The 22260-nt window shown below is 51.2% G+C and overlaps 1 protein-coding gene across 1 annotated transcript in view; it reads left to right on the top strand.

Moving 5' to 3' along the window:
- The first annotated feature begins 4534 nt into the window (after window positions 1-4534).
- The window catches only part of LOC142250999 (3-galactosyl-N-acetylglucosaminide 4-alpha-L-fucosyltransferase FUT3-like), a 108869-nt gene continuing 91143 nt past the window's right edge, over window positions 4535-22260 (top strand). Inside the window, exon 1 of the mRNA XM_075323467.1 lies at window positions 4535-4598. The gene's annotated coding sequence lies outside the window, so the exon portion shown is untranslated. The remainder of the gene's footprint in view (window positions 4599-22260) is intronic.

A 22260-nucleotide genomic window follows, 5' to 3' on the forward strand; every position in this document is an offset into this window, starting at 1 on the left:
CAGAATCAGATATACCTCATGATGGAGCAGTGAACCAATGAGGTGGAAACGCTGGTTGCGACTGCCCTGATGTATGAGATGGGAGCCGACGTGACGGAGCCGACGGGTGACCCACGCCCCCATGTCCCACAAGGACCAGCCACTGCGGCTGGGGGGCCCGGCCCAGTCTCGGCCCTCGTATCGTCCCTGCCATTACCCATGGGGCGCCTCAGTGTTGACCGACCTGACCTGCTGCCCCGTGCTACCACAGTAGAACCTGACGTGCTGAGTGCCGGAAACCCGGAGACTGCGGCAGCTGGCGGCAACCCACCTGGCGCAGGGACAGTTGATAATGACTCCGGCCCCGGCGCCGAGCCCACCTCTGAGTTCGAGAAGGCGAGTGAGTGTCTCCGCTACGAAGGAGGGCCGGTGGTTTTCTATAGCCCACGCACCGGTGGAAATGGATACCGGGCACCCCTCTCCCAACAGGCCTGTCACTGCATGTTCGAAATGTTAGTAGCAGAGGATGAGGCCACCTCAGCGGAAGAGTCAGAGTGATGGCAGCGGAGCCCTGCTGCAAGTTGTCCCCGTTGGGACCACCAGTATAGTTAGAAGTTTGAATGATAAGATGGATCAACTGAAGTTTATCTGATTGGAGCCGTGATTAAACCGGCCGTTGCCGGCAACTAGTCCCCGTAGGGACTTTCTGCAACCGTTGCGTAAGGAACTTCTTACGGACAAGCCCGAGAACTTGCAGGGCAACCACAAACTAGTGGAATGTAAATAATTGTTGGCTTACACCGTTACCGCCTCCGAAGAGGCTAATTTGGAGGATGGGCCTGAAGGAAAGGGATGGCCCAGGCCCGCCACTACCGTAACCGGTGGCGATCCTCCGGGGGTTCAGGGGTCCCCATGGACGCGGGTCCCCTGAAACAGACTGTACCTGCTCGGGCAGCTTGGTTCTGGACTTGGGTCAAGGGGTGCTGCCCACTTCCAGGTTGTTTGGGTGGGAGGAGAGCGGAAGCCGTACCGTTGTGAAATGTTTGTGACTTTTAGATGTTTTTACCGTTTTCTATCTTTTGCAGTTAACAAAAAAAAAAAAAATAAAACCGGTGATGGACAGGCAGGGCGTGGATGGTCTGCATTTTACTAAGGGGGAATGTGGTAGCGATATCGCCATGAAAGCACCTGTCCCCTTCGTTTGTGCAAATCGCTGCCCGTGGCGCACAATATCAGTAGTACACGTTACACATACTTACCTTCCTAGTGACGTCGCTGTGGGCGGCGAACAACCTCTTTTTTAAGGGGGAGGTTCGAGAGCCGTCACAGCGACGTCACACAGCGTCCTGCCAATAGAAATGGAGGGGCGGAGACCAGCTACATTAATGACACGCCCACCTCGTTGCCTGGAGGACGCAGGTACGTTGTTGTTCGTCGTACCCGGGGTGTCACATGTAGCGATGTATGGTGCCTGAGGAACGACGAACAACCTGAGTCCAGCACCAGCAACGACGTCTGGGAAAGGAACGATGTGTCAACAATCAACAATTAGGTGAGTATTTTTGATAGTTAGCGGCCGCTCGTAGGTGTCACATGCAACGACGTCACTAACGAGGCCGGATGTGCGTTACGAATTCTGTGACCCCCAGCGATATCTCGTTAGAGATATCATTGCGTGTAAAGCGGCTCTAAGTCTTCTTGGAGATAAGTTGTTTGTTTGCTTTCCCCTGTTTATTTTCACTATGTGTTCTTTAGGACTTAGTGGGGTTGACTAGTGCTCATCCCACCTGAAGATTACCTAGGGCCCAGTTTAGAGTCAGCCAGGGCCAGGTATCCTGCTTGGCACATAGATGTTGAACCAATCTACTGATGTCACGGGACCCAGGTGCCAGCGTAAGGTTTTATCAGTGGTCACCAACTCCCCCTCCTCTAGACAAAGGGTTTCCTTCTTCCCTCCCCTCCCTTTTCGCCATTCACTTGGTATTTCCACACACCTAGTGTGACACTGACAGAATGTTCTATTAGTGATCGCTCTAACCCCATCGTTCTTTGTCAGACTATGTGAGCATGTTTATACACAAGCGTCAGATGACATTAGTGTCGGATGACAAGTTGATCGTGCTCAGTTAAATGTCTGAAATCAGCTCCTGTAAATGCAGCTTAAATGTTTGCGTGTGATGGTGCAATATGTAAGCAGTTGAGGCTCCACTTTTAACTTTTGCCCACTTTTTCTTAAACTGGCCCTAGTTCTGACATCACGCTAAACACTGTCTGCAGTGTTGACAGCACTGCAGCCAATCAGTGGGCCCTGAGTGGTTTATACCTTCTGCACGATCAGCGCATATATAAGCCCACTGATGAGTTGCAGTGGTGTCAACGTGATTGTCACGGGGTCCTTCTCCCATATCACACAATCAACAGAGCGAGAGATGGATGAACAATCCAAAGATCCATTATTCCAAGCAAAATCAGACAGTCCATAAAAATAATCCACCACACAGAGGGAAAAGTAATCCAGGAACATGTATACAGTCCAGTAAGCGATAAATGCCTCAGCTTCTCCCACAGAGGATGAATCTTCTTGTTTCTGTCTTGAAGTTCTCAGACAGACTGAATAATCTTCAGGTAAATAGAGAGTTTGGTTGGATTCCAGGCCCCCCTCCCCCAAACCTAGGGACAGAAACACTGTAGGGGGTGAGTCCCAGTATTTGGAGAGCTGGGGAGTAAACAATGGACAGTCAAGAAATGGGGGTTAAACAAAAAATAAAGCAAATGGTAACTGAGCTAAGTTAATTAACTTGCAGACAATATAAGAAATACACAGAATGAATGGAGCAAGGCTCCTAAAATATGAACCTACACAAAATTATACACAACCTCTCATATTCCTCCATTACAGTGATGTCAGCACCTCAGACAGTAATAGACAACGCAGCAGTGGGAGAAACGTAGCACCGGACCCGGGGAGGATAAGTAAAACACAGTGCCGTGTGTTTTTTAAATAAACTGCAGCTGGGAACTGAACACTCCTTTAAGGGTATGTGTGGTGCCCCTGAGGCTTCATTCGTCACAGGGTACTGCATCTCACTTAAGGTGCAGTACTCATTCCGGGTAAGGAAGAGGTTAGTCGCTGGTGTTTCTCACATTCACAAACCACACACAGTTAGGTGCTTTCCCACTGGTATTGGCCTAGGGTAGGCAGGGGGGTGGCCATCACGAGACATGGGATATTACCGGTCACTAGGACAACCACCTGGGGGCGGGCACCACTTGGCGGAAAGGAAGGAGCATCTACACACATAGTTAGTTATCCCCGGGCACAGCTTGGGGTGAGGAGCTCAGTCAGGACTTCGGTCCAGGCATTTTCTCTCTACCTTCACACTTCTGACTGAGAGCACTACAAGACCCGTGGCTTGGAGCAGGCAGCTCAGCCTGGGCACTTTACAGCTACCGGGGATTCCAGGGTCTGCGGAGAGTGCAGGACACATCCACAGACCGTTCCTCATTCCATCCATGAGATTGGAGGGACCCCGACTAGAAAGGACTCACAGTGGGAACACCGGCGGTGACCTCTGAATTATGCGGGATCGGCTGGGGCCCATCACGGCAGAGACCAGCACTATAAGGGTGAAAACTGGACAGTGAGTAAAAACCTTGAAACTGCAACTACTGAGTCAGCCCTTCATTGCTGGCGCCCCGTGCTCCGGCATCAACAGCCACCGCTTCCACCCCCATCACCTGCGGGAAGCTGAACTATCCTAGCTGCGACACCATCCGCCCCAGAGGACAGAGACTGCAGCGGCAGCTAATCCCTGGCCGCATACCGCAGGTGACGTCACAAGACAACTACCACCCCCAACCTCCAACAACCCTTCATCCCACCATCATCTCGCCATCTTCCGTCCTCCATCCTCCTCCTTTTATTGTACACCTCGGGGCCACGAAGCAGGGCAGGGCCACCTGTGACATCCCAGACCCGACATCACCGGCCCGGTGATGAGTATAATTAACCCCTTGCCCCGTGGGTGCTACATATGTGCGCATGGCGTCTTTGAGGCACCAGTGCACCAGCTGAGTTTTCACAGGGGAGCTCACCTGAAAAAGACATTGCGCATGCAAACCATAAGGGGGCACTGTGGAGAGTTGTTTTAAGAAGGGACCTCAGGGGGCATTATTAGAGGGTTAGAGTGTGTGATACTTGCTTTACCCTGAACGCTGGTGACCTCTATGTTACACCACTAAGGCTCCCTAAAGGCCATATGCCATTTTAGCTAGAAGGGGCTTCCAAGATACATTTTTCTGCAGCTCCATGGTAGGGGCAACAATGCATCACATGGTGTCAATGATCCATCTGTGTAATACATGGACAATTCCTTAATTCCAGAAATAATGACTAACGAATCTGTAAGATACTTTGTGGTAAGTCAGAAAATGCTTCCTTTTAGTGCAATGTCTTATAAGAAGCAAAGTCAGAGGGAAATTTCATTAACTCTTTTCATAGAAACACTCAGAAATGTGTTCCTCCTCCACGAGGGAGGAAGGGAGAGTCTAAAATATGAGAAATGCAGAAAACGAGCGACCGAACGATCTGACAGCCGGTGACATCTGCATCCTCACAGGTGAGACTCTGAGATGGTGGATTTAGTTTCTAAATTTGTGATATGATAATCAAGTGTGCGTTAGTTAATGCTATTTTGATCAAAAAAAGCATAAAAGCCATCTCACCGCGACAAGGTGTGCCCAAGTCGGGACAGTCCTAGCCTGTCTCTAATGTTATCCCCTTCACAACTCAGAAATCCTTTCATGATTTTTAGTTTTTTCCTTCCCTTCTTTCTTTTACACTTTTACTGATACCCTTTTTTGGGTAGATACAATGTTTTGATCGGCTCTTATTGTATTTTAACGCAATATTGCGGAAACCAAAAAATGAAATTCTGTTGTTTCGATATTTTTTTCTCGTTACGCTGTTTACCAAATGGATTAATTTAGTTTATATTTTAAAAGATCAGATTTTTACGAAAGCAGTGACACCAAATATGTGTATTTTTTTTTTAATAGGGGAAAAGGGAGGTGATTTCAATTTTTTTTTAATTTTTTTTCATATTTTGAAAGAATTTTTTTTTACTTTATACTGTATTTAAAGGGAACCTGACAACAGGATTTAACCTTATTAACTAATTACACCTATGCATTTGTCATTAAATGGTTGTTGCAAGCAACTCCAAAGTTAAAAGAAACCTGTCTGCAGATTTGGGGCCTATAAGCTGCGGCCACCACCAGTGGGCTCTTATATACAGCATTCTAACATGCTGTATATAAGAGCCCAGGCCGCTGTGTAGAACATAAAAATTACTTTATAATACTTACCTAAATGGTCACTGCGGTGGAGTTGGGCCATATGGGTGTCTCTGTTCTCCGGGATTGGCGCCTCCTCTTTTGGCCATCTTTGTCCTCCTTCTTCTGATGCCTGAGTGCATGATGCGTCCTACGTCATCCACACTCGCCGGCACTGAGGTCCTGTGCAGGCGCACTTTGATCTGTCCTGAGCAGGGCAGATCAAAGTATTGTAGTGCGCCTGCGCAGGACCAGTTAGTGTGTATGACTTAGGAAGCGTCATGCACCCAGGCTTCAGAAGAAGGAGGACGAAGATGGTCGAAAGAGAAGGCACCGGATCCGGAGAACTGAGACACCCATCTGACCACACCGCAGCGACCGTTTAGGTGAGTATTATAAAGTAATTTTTACTTTCTACACATTGGCCTGGGCTCTTATATACAGCATGTTAGAATGCTGTATATAAGAGCCCACTGGTGGTGGCCACAGCTTATAGGTCCCAAATCTGCTGACAGTTCCCTTTAACCCCTTTAGTGACTGAGCCAATTTTCACCTTGATGAACAGGCCAAATTTTATGAAATCTGACCGGTGTCACTTTACGATGTAATAACTCTGAAACGCTTCAACATTAGTGGTAAATTTAAATTGATATTTTTTGGGCTTTATTTGTGAAAATATCAACATTTTGGTGAAAACTTTGTAATTTTCATTTTTTATATTCTTAAACCAGTTAGGCATGCTCTAAAGAATAATTAATAAATATAATTTCCCATATATTGTGCTCCGCTTGTGCTTCTGGAGAAGTTGTTAATTGGCCTCTATCCGCTACAATAATGCCACACACATGGTCAGTTATGAGGATATTTGTAGACTGTGAGCCCTCATAGGCAGTGTCCTCTCTCCTCCTGTGCCAGTCTGTGCCTTGTATTGTTTATGATTATTGTACTTGTCCCTATTATGCATACCCCTTTCACATGTAAAGCGCCGTGGAATTGATGGCGCTATAATAATAATAAATAATAATATTTCCAGTGACAGATGATGGACCTTAAGGGTGCTTTACACGATAGCACCCGCCCCCATCGCTTGTGCAACATTTGGTGCTCGCTGCCATAGCGAACATTATCGCTACGGCAGCGTCACACGCACTTACCTTGTCAGCGACGTCGCTGTGACCGCCGTACAATCCCTCCTTCAAGGGGGAGGTGCGTTCGGCGTCATAGCGATGTCACTGTGGCGTCACTACGCGGCCGGCCAATAGAAGCGGAGGGGCGGAGATGAGCGGGACATAACATCCCGCCCACCTCCTTCCTTCCGCATTGCCGGTGGACGCAGGTAAGGTGAGGTTCCTCGTTCCTGCGGTTTCACACATAGCGATGTGTTATGCTGCAGGAATGACGAACAACATCGTACCGGTGGCAGCAGCGATATTAAGGAAATGAACGACGTGTCAATGATCACCGTTCTTGAACGATTTTGTGATCGTTGATTGTCGTGTTACACGCTGCGATGTCACTACCGGCGCCGGATGTGACCCCGACGATATATCGGTAGCGATGTCACAGCGTGTAAAGTACCCTTTAGTGGGGGTTGCTTTTGTGGGGTAAGTTAGGGGGTTTTATTGGCAACATTTTGGGGTACAGACTATAGCATTGCTGTATATAGCACAAACAATCTGATGATCACAGCTTCAAGCCCCCTAAGGGGACTATTAAGAACAGTAAACATAATAAAAATAGACATATGTGTATCACCAAGTTCAGAAAAGTCCAATCTCTCAAAATATAAAAACAACCCAATCAGTAAATACTCTAAACAAAAGAAATTCAAGAACACCATTTTTTTTTGTCAATGCAATAGCAGAAAAAATACTGTAACAAGCGATCAAAAAGTCATATCTATCCTTACATTGCCTAAATAAGAACATTGTCTCGCCCCACAAAAAATAAGCCTTCACATGGCTCCATCGATCAAAAAATAAAAACATTACAGGTGTTGAAAACTGCTGACACGGTCCCCAACAACTTTTTTTTTTTGTTGCAAACTTTTGATATTTTTTCACCACTAAACTAATGAAAAAACTGGACCTATCTGGTATCATCATAATCATACTGATGAGTAGAATCATATTACAAGGTCATCCTTAACACAAAATGTACAGCGTAAAAACAATTCTCAAAACCTATGATATTAAATATCATCGTACTCAGCAATACGGGAGAGAATTGCAGAATTTAGTTAAATATGGTTTAGATAAAGATACAGTACAGACCAAATGTTTGGACACACCTTCTCATCTCTAGAACAACTGTTAAGAGGAGACTTTGTGCAGCAGCCTTCATGGTAAAATAGCTGCTAGGAAACCGCTGCTAAGGACAGGCAACAAGCAGAAGAGACTTGTTTGGGCTAAAGAACACAAGGAATGGACATTAGACCAGTGGAAATCTGTGCTTTGGTCTGATGAGTCCAAATTTGAGATCTTTGGATCCAACCACCGTGTCTTTGTAGAAAAGGTGAACGGATGGACTCTACATGGCTGGTTCCCACCGTGAAGCATGGAGGAGGAGGTGTGATGGTGTGAGGGGGCTTTTCTGGTGACACTGTTGGGGATTTATTCAAAATTGAAGACATACAGAACCAGCATGGCTACCACAGCATCTTGCAGCGGCGTGCTATTCCATCCGGTTTGCGTTTAATTGGACCATCATTTATTTTTTAACAGGACAATGACCCCAAACACACCTCCAGTCTGTGTAAGGGCTATTTGACTAAGAAGGAGAGTGATGGGGTGCTACGCCAGATGACCTGGCCTCCACAGTTCTCAGACCTGAACCCAATCGAGATGGTTTGGGGTGAGCTGGACCGCAGAGTGAAGGCAAAAGGGCCAACAAGTGCTAAGTATTTCTGGGAACTCATTCAAGACTGTTGGAAAACCATTTCCGGTGACTACCTCTTGAAGCTCATCAAGAGAATGCCAAGAGTGTGCAAAGCAGTAATCAAAGCAAAAGGTGGCTACTTTGAAGAACCTAGAATATAAGACATATTTTCAGTTGTTTCATACTTTTTTAAGTATTTCATTCCACATGTGTTAATTCATAGTTTTTATGTCTTTAATGTGAATCTACAATTTTTAGAGTCCTGAAAATAAAGAAAACTCTTTGAATGAGAAAGTGTGTCCAAACTTTTGGTCTGTACTGTATATTAACAAGTAATGAGGCAAAATCATTAATATTCATAGCCCAAAATTAGCTATAATTACCATGTACCTAAGTTGCATAAATCTGTTGCCAACCCCCGGGATAGGCCGATCATCAGGAATTGATTACCAAACATAAAATCTTTCTAAGTATGTTGATATACAAGTACAGAGGTACAGAGGTGTGTCCAATCCCTTTCGGCATATTTGCAATACACTAAACATATTTTACAGATATTAAGTGAGGTTAAGTGTAAACCTACGTATTTCTTGGGCACATTGTCACATCCATATATACAATTATAGAAAACAGTAAAGGGTGTGAAGCTGTCAAATATTATTTAGAGAAGTAGGGAAATTTTCCAGCAAATCATGTGGAGTTAACTATGAAATACATAATGTTTATATTAATACAATTATTTTAAATATCAAAAAGCCTTTTATAATCAGCCTTGGGGTACCGCGATGGGGGCCACGTTCACACCAGGGTATGCTAATTTGTATGTTGGTAAATGGGAGTATGAATTTATCTTTCCAAGGGGTAAATGCCATGTGAACCCAGTCCTATGGCAGTGTTTTATAGATGATATTATTTTTATATGGGATGGGGAGAATAATTCACTAACATTGTTTTTAGAAGAAATTAATATAAATATGCTTAATTTACAGTTTATGCCCACTACGCAAGGGATATTAATTTTCTAGACTTCACTATTTTTGTATTGTGAATTGAGACATGCACTAAAAACCTTTTTTAAACTCACAGACAGTAATACATTTACCTCTATACATAGTTGTCATTTACCCGATTGGTTGCTTAATGTTCCTAAAGTACAGTTCACAAGACTGGGGAGGAATTGTTGTAGGAAAGAGACAGTGGTATATCACCAATGGTGGCAGGCCATCCAACTGATACGGAGCCCGTGAGCCAAGGGGCCCACCGACCCCAGTGCCTCTTTCAGCCAGATGTTCATCCGAGGGCACGCATCAGCTGAAATGTTTTGTAGCACAGAGACCCGTTGGGTCCCTGATCAATGTACCTGTCAATTAAGTTAATAAATATTCACTGCTCCCCATGCCCATAGTCCCGCCAACCTCTTGGCACTAAAGCCAGTACTGAGAGGTGGGTGGGATTATGGGCATGGGGAGCAGTGAATATTCATTCTGTTTAATAGCAGAACAAATGAGACTCAGCCGCCAGCTTCCTGCAGCGTTCTGGGTGATTATGTGATGCTATTAAAGAGTATAAATATTGATTACTCACCACGCCAATTATCCCTGGCATGGAGAGCAGCAAATATGCATGCAGCTGATAAGTGGGTGTGCATGGCAGTGACGTCATGCGCTGCACCGCTTGCACGCTCTGAGCTCAGCTGCCAGAAGAGGACACAGAGTGGAGAGAAGGTGAGTAGAATAATTTAATTTTTTACTATGTGTGGCGTAATGGAGATAAGTACCAGGATGGGGCTATGATAAGGCAACATACCAGAATGAGGGCCATGTACCAAGATGGGGTTAAGATGAGGGCCACGTACCAGGATGGGGGCATAATGGGGGCCACGTATCAGGATGGGGACAAATATACTAGGAGGTGCCATAATGAGGGCCATGTACCAGGATGGGGACAAATATAAAAGGAGGGGCCAAGATATTGACATATATACCAGGATGGTAACAAATATACCAGGAGAGGCCAAGGATGTGGGCATATATACCAAAATGCAAGACAAAGTAAAAATATGGGCGCAAATGAGAAGCACCAGTGGGATTATGAAAGCTTTCCTTAATGTACTTCTCACCTTAAAGGGTTGTGCGTCCCCACACAACCCCAGTAGTAGGCTGGATATTATTTGCGGAGTTCCTCCTTTGACCACGCATTAGTGTTGTAACTGTAGTGCGCTTCGTCCAGACATCATGTGATCAATCACAGTGTGATCCTCTGGTCTCGTAGTATTACGTCCGGTGTCTGACGGGTGTATCACTTGTTAAATTCACGGTCTCCCTTAGTCTAAGCTGCTCCTGCCAGGCTTCCCACAGGGGAGTAATTGTATGTAAGAAAAAAGACGCCGGTCTTAGTGACTATAAGGGACTATTAATAAAAGGATTGTTTTTTTCTTAAAATGTCTCTAAAAAAAAATTCCCTGGTTTCCTTTCATCAGTTATAGCGCTCCATCAGACCGGCGTCTTTTTTCTTATATATACCAGGATGGGGACACATATACCAGCATGGGGACAAATAATCCAGTATGAAGACATATATACCAGGATGGGGACAAAACTACAAGGATGGGTCCATATATAAGAGGATGGGGACAAAAATACTGGAATGGGCCCAGGATGGGGACAAATATACCAAGATGGATCCAGGATGGGGAAAAATATATCAGGAAGTGGCCCAGGATGGGCGACATTAATACAGGATGGGAGCATTACTACATAGTGAAGGAGGAGGTGGGGTAACGCTTATATCTTTATAGAATTTAGAACGCTATAATTTGCCATACATCTCACTAACATGCGGGGGACCAGGCCCAAACTTTGCACTGGGGCCCATCGGACTGTAGTTATGCCACTAGGTAACATGTTCCCTTTAGAAATAAATCTTAGTAATAATAATGGCTAGTCTGCTATCTACTTTTTCGGGGGGGCCATGGCAAGCTGCCCAATTTATTATTGCACATGAAACAATGTTTTATCGCACAATGTATTATGGCATGATGTGTAATGGCACATGGTAGCTGTATTATGGCACAATGTTTTGTGGCACATGGCACCATGTACTATGGCACATGGCACCGTGTATTTTGGCACATGGCACGATGTATTATGGGCCATAGTAGAGTGTATTATGGCACATGGTACTGTGCATTATGGCACATGGCACAATGTATGGCACGATCTGTTATGGCATGATGTTTTATAGCACATGGCACTGTGTATTATGGGACATGGCACACTGTTTTATGGTATGATGTATTAACACTTGATGTTGAATGGCACATGGAACAATTTTTTTAAAAATGATCACTAATATGAGGTTAAGGAACATCTATCATGCTTTTCAAAACGGGAATATATGCAATTCGGTGCTCATATGAGAGGGTGCTAGGCCCGTGTGCTCCTCCCTGAAGACACCGATCGTCGTTACAGAATAATACTGTGAATTGTGTTTATGAATATAATGTGGTTATATTTAATCTGCGATTGTGGCCATTTAGTATCCGGTTTTAGGTGCTGCTCCCTGGAAAGGTAGTTAGGTATTGCCTAGCGAAAGGGACAGTGAGACTGCAAACATATAAGTGCTGTTGGAAGCCAACATTGGGAGGAGCCAGCTGCAGGGTACAGCCGGACCCAATTCAAGTTTTAGGCACAGAGAGTTAAGAGTGAGTAGAGTAAGGGGTACTTTGCACGTTGCGACATCGCTACTGCGATGTCGTCTGGGTCAAATCGAAAGTGACGCACATCCGGCGCCAGTAACGACGTCGCAACGTGTAAAGCCTAGATGCACCGATAAACGATCGCAAAAGCGTCGTAAATCGGTGATCTGTGTAGTGTCGGTCATTTTCATAATTTCGCTGCAGCGACAGGTACGATGTTGTTCCTCATTCCTGCGGCAGCACACATCGCTGTGTATGAAACCGCAGGAGCGATGAACATCTCCTTACCTGCGTCCGGCCTGCAATGAGGAAGGAAGGAGGTGGGCGGGATGTTTACGTCCCGCTCATCTCCGCCCCTCCGCTTCTATTGGCCGCCTGCCGTGTGACGTCGCTGTGACACCGCTCGACCCGCCCCCTTAGGAAGGAGGCGGGTCGCCGGCCAGAGCGACGTCGCAGGGCAGGTAGGTACGTGTGAAGCTGCCATAGTGATAGTGTTCACTACGGCAGCTATCACGAGAGATTGCATCTGCAACGGGGGCGGGGACTATCACGCTCAGCATCGCTACAATCGGCTAGCGATGTCGCAGCGTGCAAAGTACTCCTTAGAAGTAGAGAAAGCTGTATCTGTGAGAGATATAGCTGTGGGTGTGCAAGCTAACTAGATACCTAAGGCCGAAGAGGGTGTTGTGGCAAATTCAATCTGAAGGACTCCAGTGTAAGATGGGACAACGGATCATCCCTATTACGCCATAGTGAGTACTAGGTCCGAACCCGAGTATCCTGGGTTGCGACTAAAGGGTGCTTTACACGCTGCGACATCGCTAGCGATCTCGTTAGCGATGTGACACGCCAGATCGCAGATGCGATCTTCCGAGATCGCACATGTGACCAGCGCTATAAAAACGACCTATGTGCAATCTCGGTAGATCGCATCTGCGATCTGGTGTGTCACATCGCTAACGAGATCACTAGTGATGTCGCAGTGTGTAAAGCACCCTTAACTCTAGTGGTACTAGTCCTAGAGCGGAGGTCTCACATAGACTTGGCAGAACAGGTCGACACGGAATCACCAGTAGACAAGCTTTGTCCAACAATGGTCAAATAGTATCCGGTATCTGTGGATGGCAGTGTCAGACTGGCTACCAGAGAAACCGCCAGTAATACCAGGCCTGGCTGCGGTTACCTGCATTAAACTCCAAAGCGCTCACCTGAGCTCCAGAGTGCAACCTGGACTGAACTCAGGGTTTGCAGGCCTGAACCGTGAGCGCCTACTGATTCCCCAGCAATTGCGGTTCAGTTCATGACAGCTGCGGACAGGTTGGGTATTACTGGTGTGGCGCCCTGGACTAGCCAGGTCATCCCAGGTAACATACATACACCCCCACCCCCACTAGACAGTAACATTAGCCAAACACAAAATCCTTGTTGCCTCCCTCCAGGGTCTGATGTCCACACCAGGTGGGGCGGAGCCAAGTGGTTGGCCCCGCCCACCCAGGAGTTCACAGGCCTGGTGGCGGGAAAAGTGTCAGAGTAGTTTTGGAGTTTAGTCCAGGAAGTCGAAGTGGGCGGAGTCAAGTGGAGAGTGTCTGGATTTGTGGCCCTGGCACTGACAACAAGGTGGGCAGATGATGGTGGCCGTCTGCAGGAGTGGTGAATCAACGCAGAACCGTAGTACCGGGGTCGGGCGGTGGCCCGCCGGTACCGACCGGGGAGCGAAGTGAAGCCAGCACACACAGGCAGGGCCATCGGACCCCGACTAGGCTTGGAGTCGCCGTCAACAGTCAAATCCAAGTGTGACAGGAACCCCAGGGGGTTTCCTAACAGCCAAAGACCCGTTAGAAGGCAACAGTCCGCACCGTGAGGGTATACAGCTACCGCCTAAGGCTAGAGACCCAAGGGCATAGCGCCTGCGGCCAAACGGGCTCCTCCGGCATCCATATGTCGCGGGCGGGGAGGGGACGTTGCGCTCACCTACTGCTCGGGTCCGGCTGCTGCTGCTCGGTGGTGGCTCGAGCGGTGGGCCGGATCCTGGGGACTCGAGCGGCGCTCCTCGCCCGTGAGTGAAAGGGGGGTGGTTTGGTTTAGGGATATTGTCCGTGACGCCACCCATGGTTGTGGTGAGGTTGTGACACCACCGCTGCTCTGGACGGGGATCCCGGGAGCGATGACAGAGAGCAGCTTGGATGCTGTTTTTCCCCTCCGTGGGTAGGGGGGTTGGTTGTCCCGGGGCCCGGTGAGGGGAGGGATGGCAGGCGGGTTACGAGGTCTGACTAGGTGCAGGGTCGCGGCCGGGGGCAGCGCGGTGCCGCATGGCACAGTGGTACTCACTCAGCCAATGATGAACACAAAGTCTCTGGTAAAACAAACGGCTGGATGGACGGGTCCCACAGACGGCTGCAGTTGTTCTTCTCCCGGTAGGTTGGTGGTGACTGCCTTTCCCTGCACCTGTGTTGTACTCTTGGTTCTGGTGGCTTCCCACCGGTAACCCGCTCCCCAGCTTGGATGGATGCTGAGGGAGCCCCTTTTGCCCGCAGGCTCTGGCCCTGGGAACTGTAGCCTTGGCGGTGACTGTGTTTCCCTTCACGGTTTGAGCTGTTGCCTTCAATCGGGTCTTGACTGCTGGGAAACCCCGGAAGTTCCCTTCGCTAATGAATTTGACCAGTTTTACGGCGACTCCTAGCCTGGTCGGGGTCCGTAGGCCCTGCCAAATGGTGCTGGCTTCTCTTCGCTCCCCGATCCGGTACCGGCGGGCCACCGTCCGTCCCCGGTCCTTACGGTTAACTTCAATCAGCCTCTCCTGCAGACGGTCACCACCACCTGCCAACCTTGCTGTATGTGCCCGGGCCATGCACCCAGACACAGTCAAGCTGCTCCTCTACCACTTCACTTCTCCAACTCCATAACTGATCTGAACTGATCTGCCTTACTTTTCCCGCCTCTAGGACTGTGAACTCCTCGGTGGGTGGGGCCAACCGGCTGGCCCACCCGCTGGTGTGGACATCAGCCCCTGGAGGAAGGCAACAAGGATTTGTGTTTGACCTAGATGTGCCTTGCCGGGGTGTGGGGTGTGTTGTTGCAGTACCTGTGACGACCTGGCTTGTCCAGGGCGCCACATTCCCCCTTAGTAAAATGCAGACCGTCCGCGGGCTGCCCGTCCATTACCGGTTTTATTTTTGGTTAACTGTGGAAAAGGGGTAAAATATTTAAAACAGTAAAACAAGCATTCTTTTGTATAAAGCTTCCCTTAACGGGAGGTACAGTTCTTAAACGTTGCAAACGGTAACGGCTTCCGCTCTTTTCCCACCCAAACAACCTGGCCCTGATGCTGCCCCTAAGAAGTGGGCAGCACCCCTTGCCCCAGTCCAGAACCAAGTTGCCCGAGCGGGTACTGTCTCTTTCAGGGAACCCGAGTCCATGGGGGACCCCTGAACCCCCCGAAGGATCACCACCGGTTATGGTAGTGGCGGGCCTGGGCCATCCCTTTCCTCCAGGCCCATCCTCCCAAATCAGCCTCTCCGGAGGCGGTAACGGTTTCAAGCCAAAACATTTTTATTTACATCCCACTAAGTTTGTGGTTGCCCTGCCAGTTCTCGGGCTTGTCCGTAAGAAGTCCCTTATGCAACGGTTGCAGGAAGTCCCTACGGGGACTGGTTGCCGGCAACGGCCGGCTTAATCAAAGTGCTAATCAGGTTACATGTTCTGTTGATTCATCTTATCATTCACAACTTTTAAACTGGTGGTCTCAACGGGGACAACTGCTGACAACGGTGGACCGCTGACTCACTCCAAATCCACGGTGTCGGCCGGGGGAGGGGGCCGGGCTGGTACTCGGGCCTCTTGACTGCCCCTTAGCTTTGCGTCCAGAGCAAACCAACCCCTCTCCCTGCAATGCCTAGTGTACTGGACCAAATCCCCCGGCATCATGTTGCGGCCCGGGTGGTCCTCCGGTAGGTGGGCATTGACGTCCCGTCGGGCCACAAAGATTTCGGCCTCCAGGCCCGGTTCATAGATAAACCCGTACCCCCGACGAACGTCAAACCTCCTTACTTGTCCTTCATAGAGCGGGCCCTGTACACGGAAGGTGGCTTGGCGGAGGCTTTCTTTCTCCTTAATCGTGCGGGCCACCAGCTCCGCCTTCCTTCTTTCCCTCTCTGCGATCTCCAGGCCCAGCGGGGTCTGTTCCCTGTCCCAGTAAGGGGCTACTGCGGGCCCCAACGCACGGGTCGGCCCCGCGAGACCTCCTTCACGCTGCCCAGTACTGGCATTCTGAGGGGAAGGTCCCGCGGTGTCATGACCTGGGGTGCTGCCTTACAGCCGAGGCGTGGGGGATGGGCACAGGGACAGTCTCCCGCTTAACCTCCTGCATGGAGCGGCCTGTCGGAACCGATTCGGGCTCAGGCACGATCACTACAGGTGCCTCCGGTATCTCTCCGCTGATGGCCTCGGATTTCGGCATCTTCCAGGGGAGCGGCTCCGGTCGGTCACGGGCCCCGGCTGCAGGTCAGTCCGCCTGGGCGGATTGGCGGGGTACCGCTACCGGTTGTGATGGTAGCGGGCCTAGTGGTGGGGCAGCAGCAGCCAACACGGGTAGCGGGGGAGGTAGCAGGACGAGCGGGTGTAGACCGGGCCCCTCGGCCGCGATGACCGACCCACTAGGGGTACAGGGGCGTGGGTCACTTACCCTCTCTTCCAAAACTCCCTCCACCTCGCATCTCCGTATGGTCGCCACCACCTCTGCCATGTCGGCCTCCGACTCCTCCAAGAGGAGTTGCACTCTGATCTGCAGCCGTTGTTGTAGTTGGGCGGTCCGGACCTCCACCCACGCAGCGGTCCCGGGCGCAGGGGCTACGGTGCTGCAGGACGGTTGGTAAATCACTGCGGCGTCCTCTTCCAGGAACCACAAGATGGCCGCAGGGTCCTGGCATCCCTGCCTTTATAGCCGCGAGCTACATGCGGCCAGACGCCATTCGTCGCCCTTAGTCTTTTTCCGGCTCTTCCTCTACAGGGGCGGGGTTTCGGTTTTCGCGCTTCCACTACTCGGGAAGACGCTCGAGCGGGGACTTTTCGCGCCCAAAATGGCGGCTTCTCAAAGTTTTCGGCCGGACTCCTCCGGCGGTCACAAGGCGCACCTCTACTAGATGGCAGAGCGGTAAGATCCTGTTCGTGATGCCAAGTAGTCGCGGGCGGGGAGGGGACGCTGCACTCACCCACTGCTCGGGTCCGGCTGCTGCTGCTCGGTGGTGGCTCCAGCGGTGGGCCGGATCCCAGGGACTCGAGCGGCGCTCCTCGCTCATGAGTGAAAGGGGGGTGGTTTGGTTTAGGGATATTGTCCGTGACGCCACCCACGGTTGTGGTGAGGTTGTGACACCACCGCTGCTCTGGACGGGGATCCCGGGAGCGATGACAGAGAGCAGCTTGGATGTTGTTTTTCCCCTCTGTGGGTAGGGGGGTTGGTTGTCCCGGGGCCCGGTGAGGGGAGGGATGACAGGCGGGTTACGGGGCCTGGTGAGGTGCAGGGTCGCAGGGGCAGCGTGGTGCCGCATGGCACAGTGGTACTCACTCAGCCAATGATGAACACAAAGTCCGGTAAAACAAACGGCTGGATGGACGGGTCCCACAGACGGCTGTGGTTGTTCTTCTCCCGGTAGGTTGGTGGTGACTGCCTTTCCCTGCACCTGTGTTGTGTTCTCGGTTCTGGTGGCTTCCCACCGGTAACCCGCTCCCCAGCTTGGATGGATGCTGAGGGAGCCCCTTTTGCCCGCAGGCTCTGGCCCTGGGAACTGTAGCCTTGGCGGTGACTGTGTTTCCCTTCACGGTTTGAGCTGTTGCCTTCAATCGGGTCTTGACTGCTGGGAAACCCCGGAGGTTCCCTTCGCTAATGAATTTGACCAGTTTTACGGCGACTCCTAGCCTGGTCGGGGTCCGTAGGCCCTGCCGAATGGTGCCGGCTTCTCTTCACTCCCCGATCCGGTACCGGCGGGCCACCGTCCGTCCCTGGTCCTTACGGTTCACTTCAATCAGCCTCTCCTGCAGACGGTCACCACCGCCTGCCAACCTTGCTGTATGTGCCCGGGCCATGCACCCAGACACAGTCAGGCTGCTCCTCTACCACTTCACTTCTCCAACTCCCTAACTGATCTGAACTGATCTGCCTTCCTTTTCCCGCCTCCAGGACTGTGAACTCCTCGGTAGGTGGGGCCAACCGCCTGGCTCACCCCCTGGTGTGGACATCAGCCCCTGGAGGAAGGCAACAAGGATTTGTGTTTGACCTAGATGTGCCTAGCTGGGGTGTGGGGTGTGTTATTGCAGTACCTGTGACGACCTGGCTTGTCCAGGGCGCCACACATACACCGGGGAGTGGACTATCGTTGGGGACCCATCGTAGTCAAACAGTACACAGGTGCAGGGAAAGACAGCCGCCATCACCTGTCTGGGGAGAGACACTGCAGCCGGCTGCGGGACCCGTCCATCCCAGCTGCTCCCTACCATCGCTCCCGGGATCCCCGTCACAAGCAGCGGTGGTGCCCATCTTCACCACAACCCGTGGGTGGCGTCACGGACTAAATCCCCCAAACCAACCACCCTTTTCACTCACGGGCGGGGAGCACCGCTCGAGTTCCCGGATCCGGCCCACCGCTCGAGCCACCGAGCAGCACCGCAGCAGCGCCAGACTTGAGCGTTAGCAAGCGCAGCGGCGGCGCCCTACTGCCCGCGACACTGGTGGATGGATGCGACCATGGCCATGTGGGACTCCATGACTTTATTGAGTGAAATCGTGGTGTAAGATAGTGAGGAAGAGGATGTTTATACAACAGCAATTGTACCATGAACTATGGAGGTGTCTACCGTAAGTGTGCTTTGAAGTAGAACGTACCATACCTACAAAGTTCAAGTGTTGGGCCCACAATGATAATCTGACCGAAATACTGTGCGTAACTGTTAGTAAATACTGTTGAAAAAGAAACACAAATCCGTGTCTATGAATTCTCGGTGAAAAACTCCTGGTCTGCACAAGGGCCTAAGCAGGGGTATGGCTTGCACACACAAAGTCCACACACCCCACCATGAACACAGCCACAAACCCCTTCCCCTTTGCTCTGTGGAGAGGGCCAGGGCCCTGGCCAAAGAGAGAGGACTCCCAAGCTAAAGCAGAAGAAGCCCCTCACCCGCGACTACTGTGAAGCCCCACAGGTGTTGTATCGGTGCATACCTTCAGGGACTCCACGTAGCTGGTGCTGGTCACAGGTAGGAAATCTTCGGTTTTGATCGTGACGCCACTCTCAGTATTGCGGCCAGTGGGGACCGCCACTGCAGGTTAGGGGACGCCTGGGGCTGATGGTATGTGCAGTTAGTTGGAATAGCCTCCTGAGAGTGAGGCAAGCCCCAGGGCCCGATGTAAGTGCGTAGTACCACAAGGCGCAGAATAACTCCACACAGGCAGAATTGTCTTTCAAGGGCTTTACTCACATTTGATGGCAGGGTGAGTAACCCGGGCGTAGCTGGGATGAACCAGGCGGGAACCAGGTGTCCTTCAGGCTGACTTGTGAGGGTGACTACTAACTCGCCTTCCTTAGCCCTTGGTGGTTTGGGGTGACCCCGACTTTGAGTCCCTATGGGGGTCACCCAGGGAAGTTGCTGAAGCCTCACTCCCCTTCGTTTGCCGTGTGCTTGTTGCCTGGGCCAGATCACTCCAGCTTCTTGCCTCCTGTGAGCTATGGGCCCTAACTGTGGCTACGTGGCTGCGGCTTTTTGTGGTGTTGTGGCGTGGGCTTTGAGAGCCCCACACCGGCAGGTTTAGCAAAAGAAAGCTGGATCTATCTCCGCTTCGGGATCTGCCGCCCGTTTGGGCCTGGTTCTCTCTAGCAGTCTCCTTACTTCCCACTCCGTGCTTTCTCTCTAGCTGAAGCTGGCTTTCAGGCAGCACTCCTAGTTGACCGTTCTCCCCCGTCAGTAGCCACTGCGCGGGCGCTGTTAGACAGCATCAACCCCACAGGTCTGCTCCTCACTGAGCCCTCTGGAGTTCTCCTCTAACTGACTCACTGCCCCTCCTCTCCTGTTCTTGCCTACGCCACCTAGCAACCAGATTCTCTTACCACACCCCTTGAGAGGAGATGGAGGCTTTTGGCCCCCTCCACTATTCCAGTGAAGGTCAAGGCTTTTCCCCCCTCCTGGGATCCCCAGGGGTCCTCTCATGGGTACATGTGTGAGACCTGATCACTATGCGCCTGTGTACCACACCCCAGTCAGCCTTCTGGATTACCTGTATTGTACTGTCCCCAGCATGGGTGCAGTACTCAGTGGTGCCTGACCAGGTCAGGGGCGCCACATTCCCCCTTAGTTATCACCAGCACGTCCTCGGGCTGCAAGACAACATTTTAAAATGCATAAAACATTAAAACATGTAAAACATTTAAAAGCACCAGGTACCATACATCACCACCCTCCACCCACAAGTCCGTTAACCCACCCAAAACCCTTTCACGTTGGCCGCGGCTTCAGCCACTTCTGGCAGGATGTAGAGGCGGCTTTCATGGGCTGGTGGTTTCAGGGTATACCTGGCCTGGTGGATCCGCGCCTTCAGCCTCTTCTGGCAGGATGCAGAGGCGGCCTCCACAGTTGATGCTGACCAGGTACCCTCTTTGTGGTGGTGAGCCAAGGCCCCATAAACAGGCGTGCTCTCTGGTTGCAGGTGAGCCAAGGCCCTATATACGGACGGGCTCCTCCTGGTTGCAGACGAGCCAAGCCCCTAAACAGGCTGACTCTGGTGGCGGTGGTGCCCTCTGGTGTAACTATTTACACTGCGAGAGTTTGTGGCTATAGCCAGTTCATAGCCTTAAGGTTTATGGTTTTTCTCACAATAGTTTTTGTGGGCACATGCTTAAACGTAAACGTTGCAAAACAAACTTTTTCAAAACTTTAACTTCTGTACTTCTTACTTTACTTTACTTTACTCCTCTTTACCAGGGCTTGAGCCTGTATGGCGGTGGCACCTGCTGCTTTCCTGCTCTTTATCGTCGTCTGTGGTAGTTTCATCCGTAGGTTCTTTTTCTCTGCTTTGTCTTCCTTCTCTTTCTTTAGGACTTTGTGTTACGTCCAGGGCATACAATCCTCTTTCACCTTGATGCATAGTAAACTGGACTGAATCTCCCATCTTTAGATTTCTGCCAGGGTGTCCTCGAGGCAGATGAGCTCTCACATCTCTTCTGTTGACAAATATCCCTTCTTTGATACCAGGTGCTACGATGAATCCGTATCCACTTCTCAGATTAAAATCCTCTACTACTCCTCTGAAAAGGGGTCCTCTGGCCTGGGCTTTGGACCTTCTCAGGGCTCGTTTTTCTTGCAAGTCTCTGACGGTGACTTCTCTCTGCTCTGGGGATGACGGTGCAGAGGATAGTTGCGTTCTGTTGCGGTGTGTCTTACGGGCTGGATTCTGTAGGGTGCAGCTTGCAAACTCCCAGGTAAGGCTTTTGGGCAGTTCTTCTTCTGCAGATGGTGTCAGGTCTTCCTCATCCCAGCGGGAATATGGCAGCATCTCTGGCTCTGGGTATGGCTCTGGAGTCAGCCCCTCAACCTCCTGGCCTCCTCCCCCCCTTAGTTCTTCCTGGCACTGCTTGGGTAGCAGTGCTGGGGATGGACTTCTTTCTGTCGGCCCAGGTGGGGAACTCTTTGCCGTGGTTGCTGCAGGAGCTGTCGGGATACTCTTTGGGGTGTGCGGAGGGAGCATGTACCGCTCCACCATCTCCCGTGGGAACTTAGCTTCCAGATCGGCTTTTAGCTGCCAGTACGCGGAGTCCTCACCTACCAGGGATTGCCTAGCAGGGACTTCCTGAACCTGGGGAGCCTTGTCTGCTCTGGCCTTGCAGGCCGGGGTAAATGGTACGTCAGCCTTGTCTTGGCGGGCCGCGCCTGGCATGGCGGCGGCCTGGTCTTGGCGGGCCGCGCCTGGCATGGCGGCGGCCTGGTCTTGGCGGGCCGCGCCCTGTATGGCGGCGGCCTGGTCTTGGCGGGCCGCGCCCTGTATGGCGGCGGCCTGGATCGGCGTCGCAGCTGCGATGGGGTCTGTGCAGGCTGGGCTGGGCATCGCTGCAGGGACCGGGTCTTGGTGGGCCGAGCAGGGCATCGCTGCGGCGGCCGGGGCTTGGCGGGCCGAGCAGGGCATCGCTGCGGCGGCCTGGGCTTGGCGGGCCGAGCAGGGCATCGCTGCGGCGGCCGGGTCTTGGCGGGCCGAGCAGGGCATCGCTGCGGCGGCCTGGGCTTGGCGGGCCGCACCTGGCGTGGCTGCGGCCTGGCTCAGCGTCGCCGCGCCGGGCGCCTCTTCAGGGACCGCGGGCGTGGCAGTAGGGGTCGGGGCACTTGCGCTAGCCGGGGCA

This window comes from Anomaloglossus baeobatrachus, chromosome 9 (genome assembly GCF_048569485.1).
Source record: "Anomaloglossus baeobatrachus isolate aAnoBae1 chromosome 9, aAnoBae1.hap1, whole genome shotgun sequence".
Lineage (NCBI taxonomy): Eukaryota > Metazoa > Chordata > Amphibia > Anura > Aromobatidae > Anomaloglossus > Anomaloglossus baeobatrachus.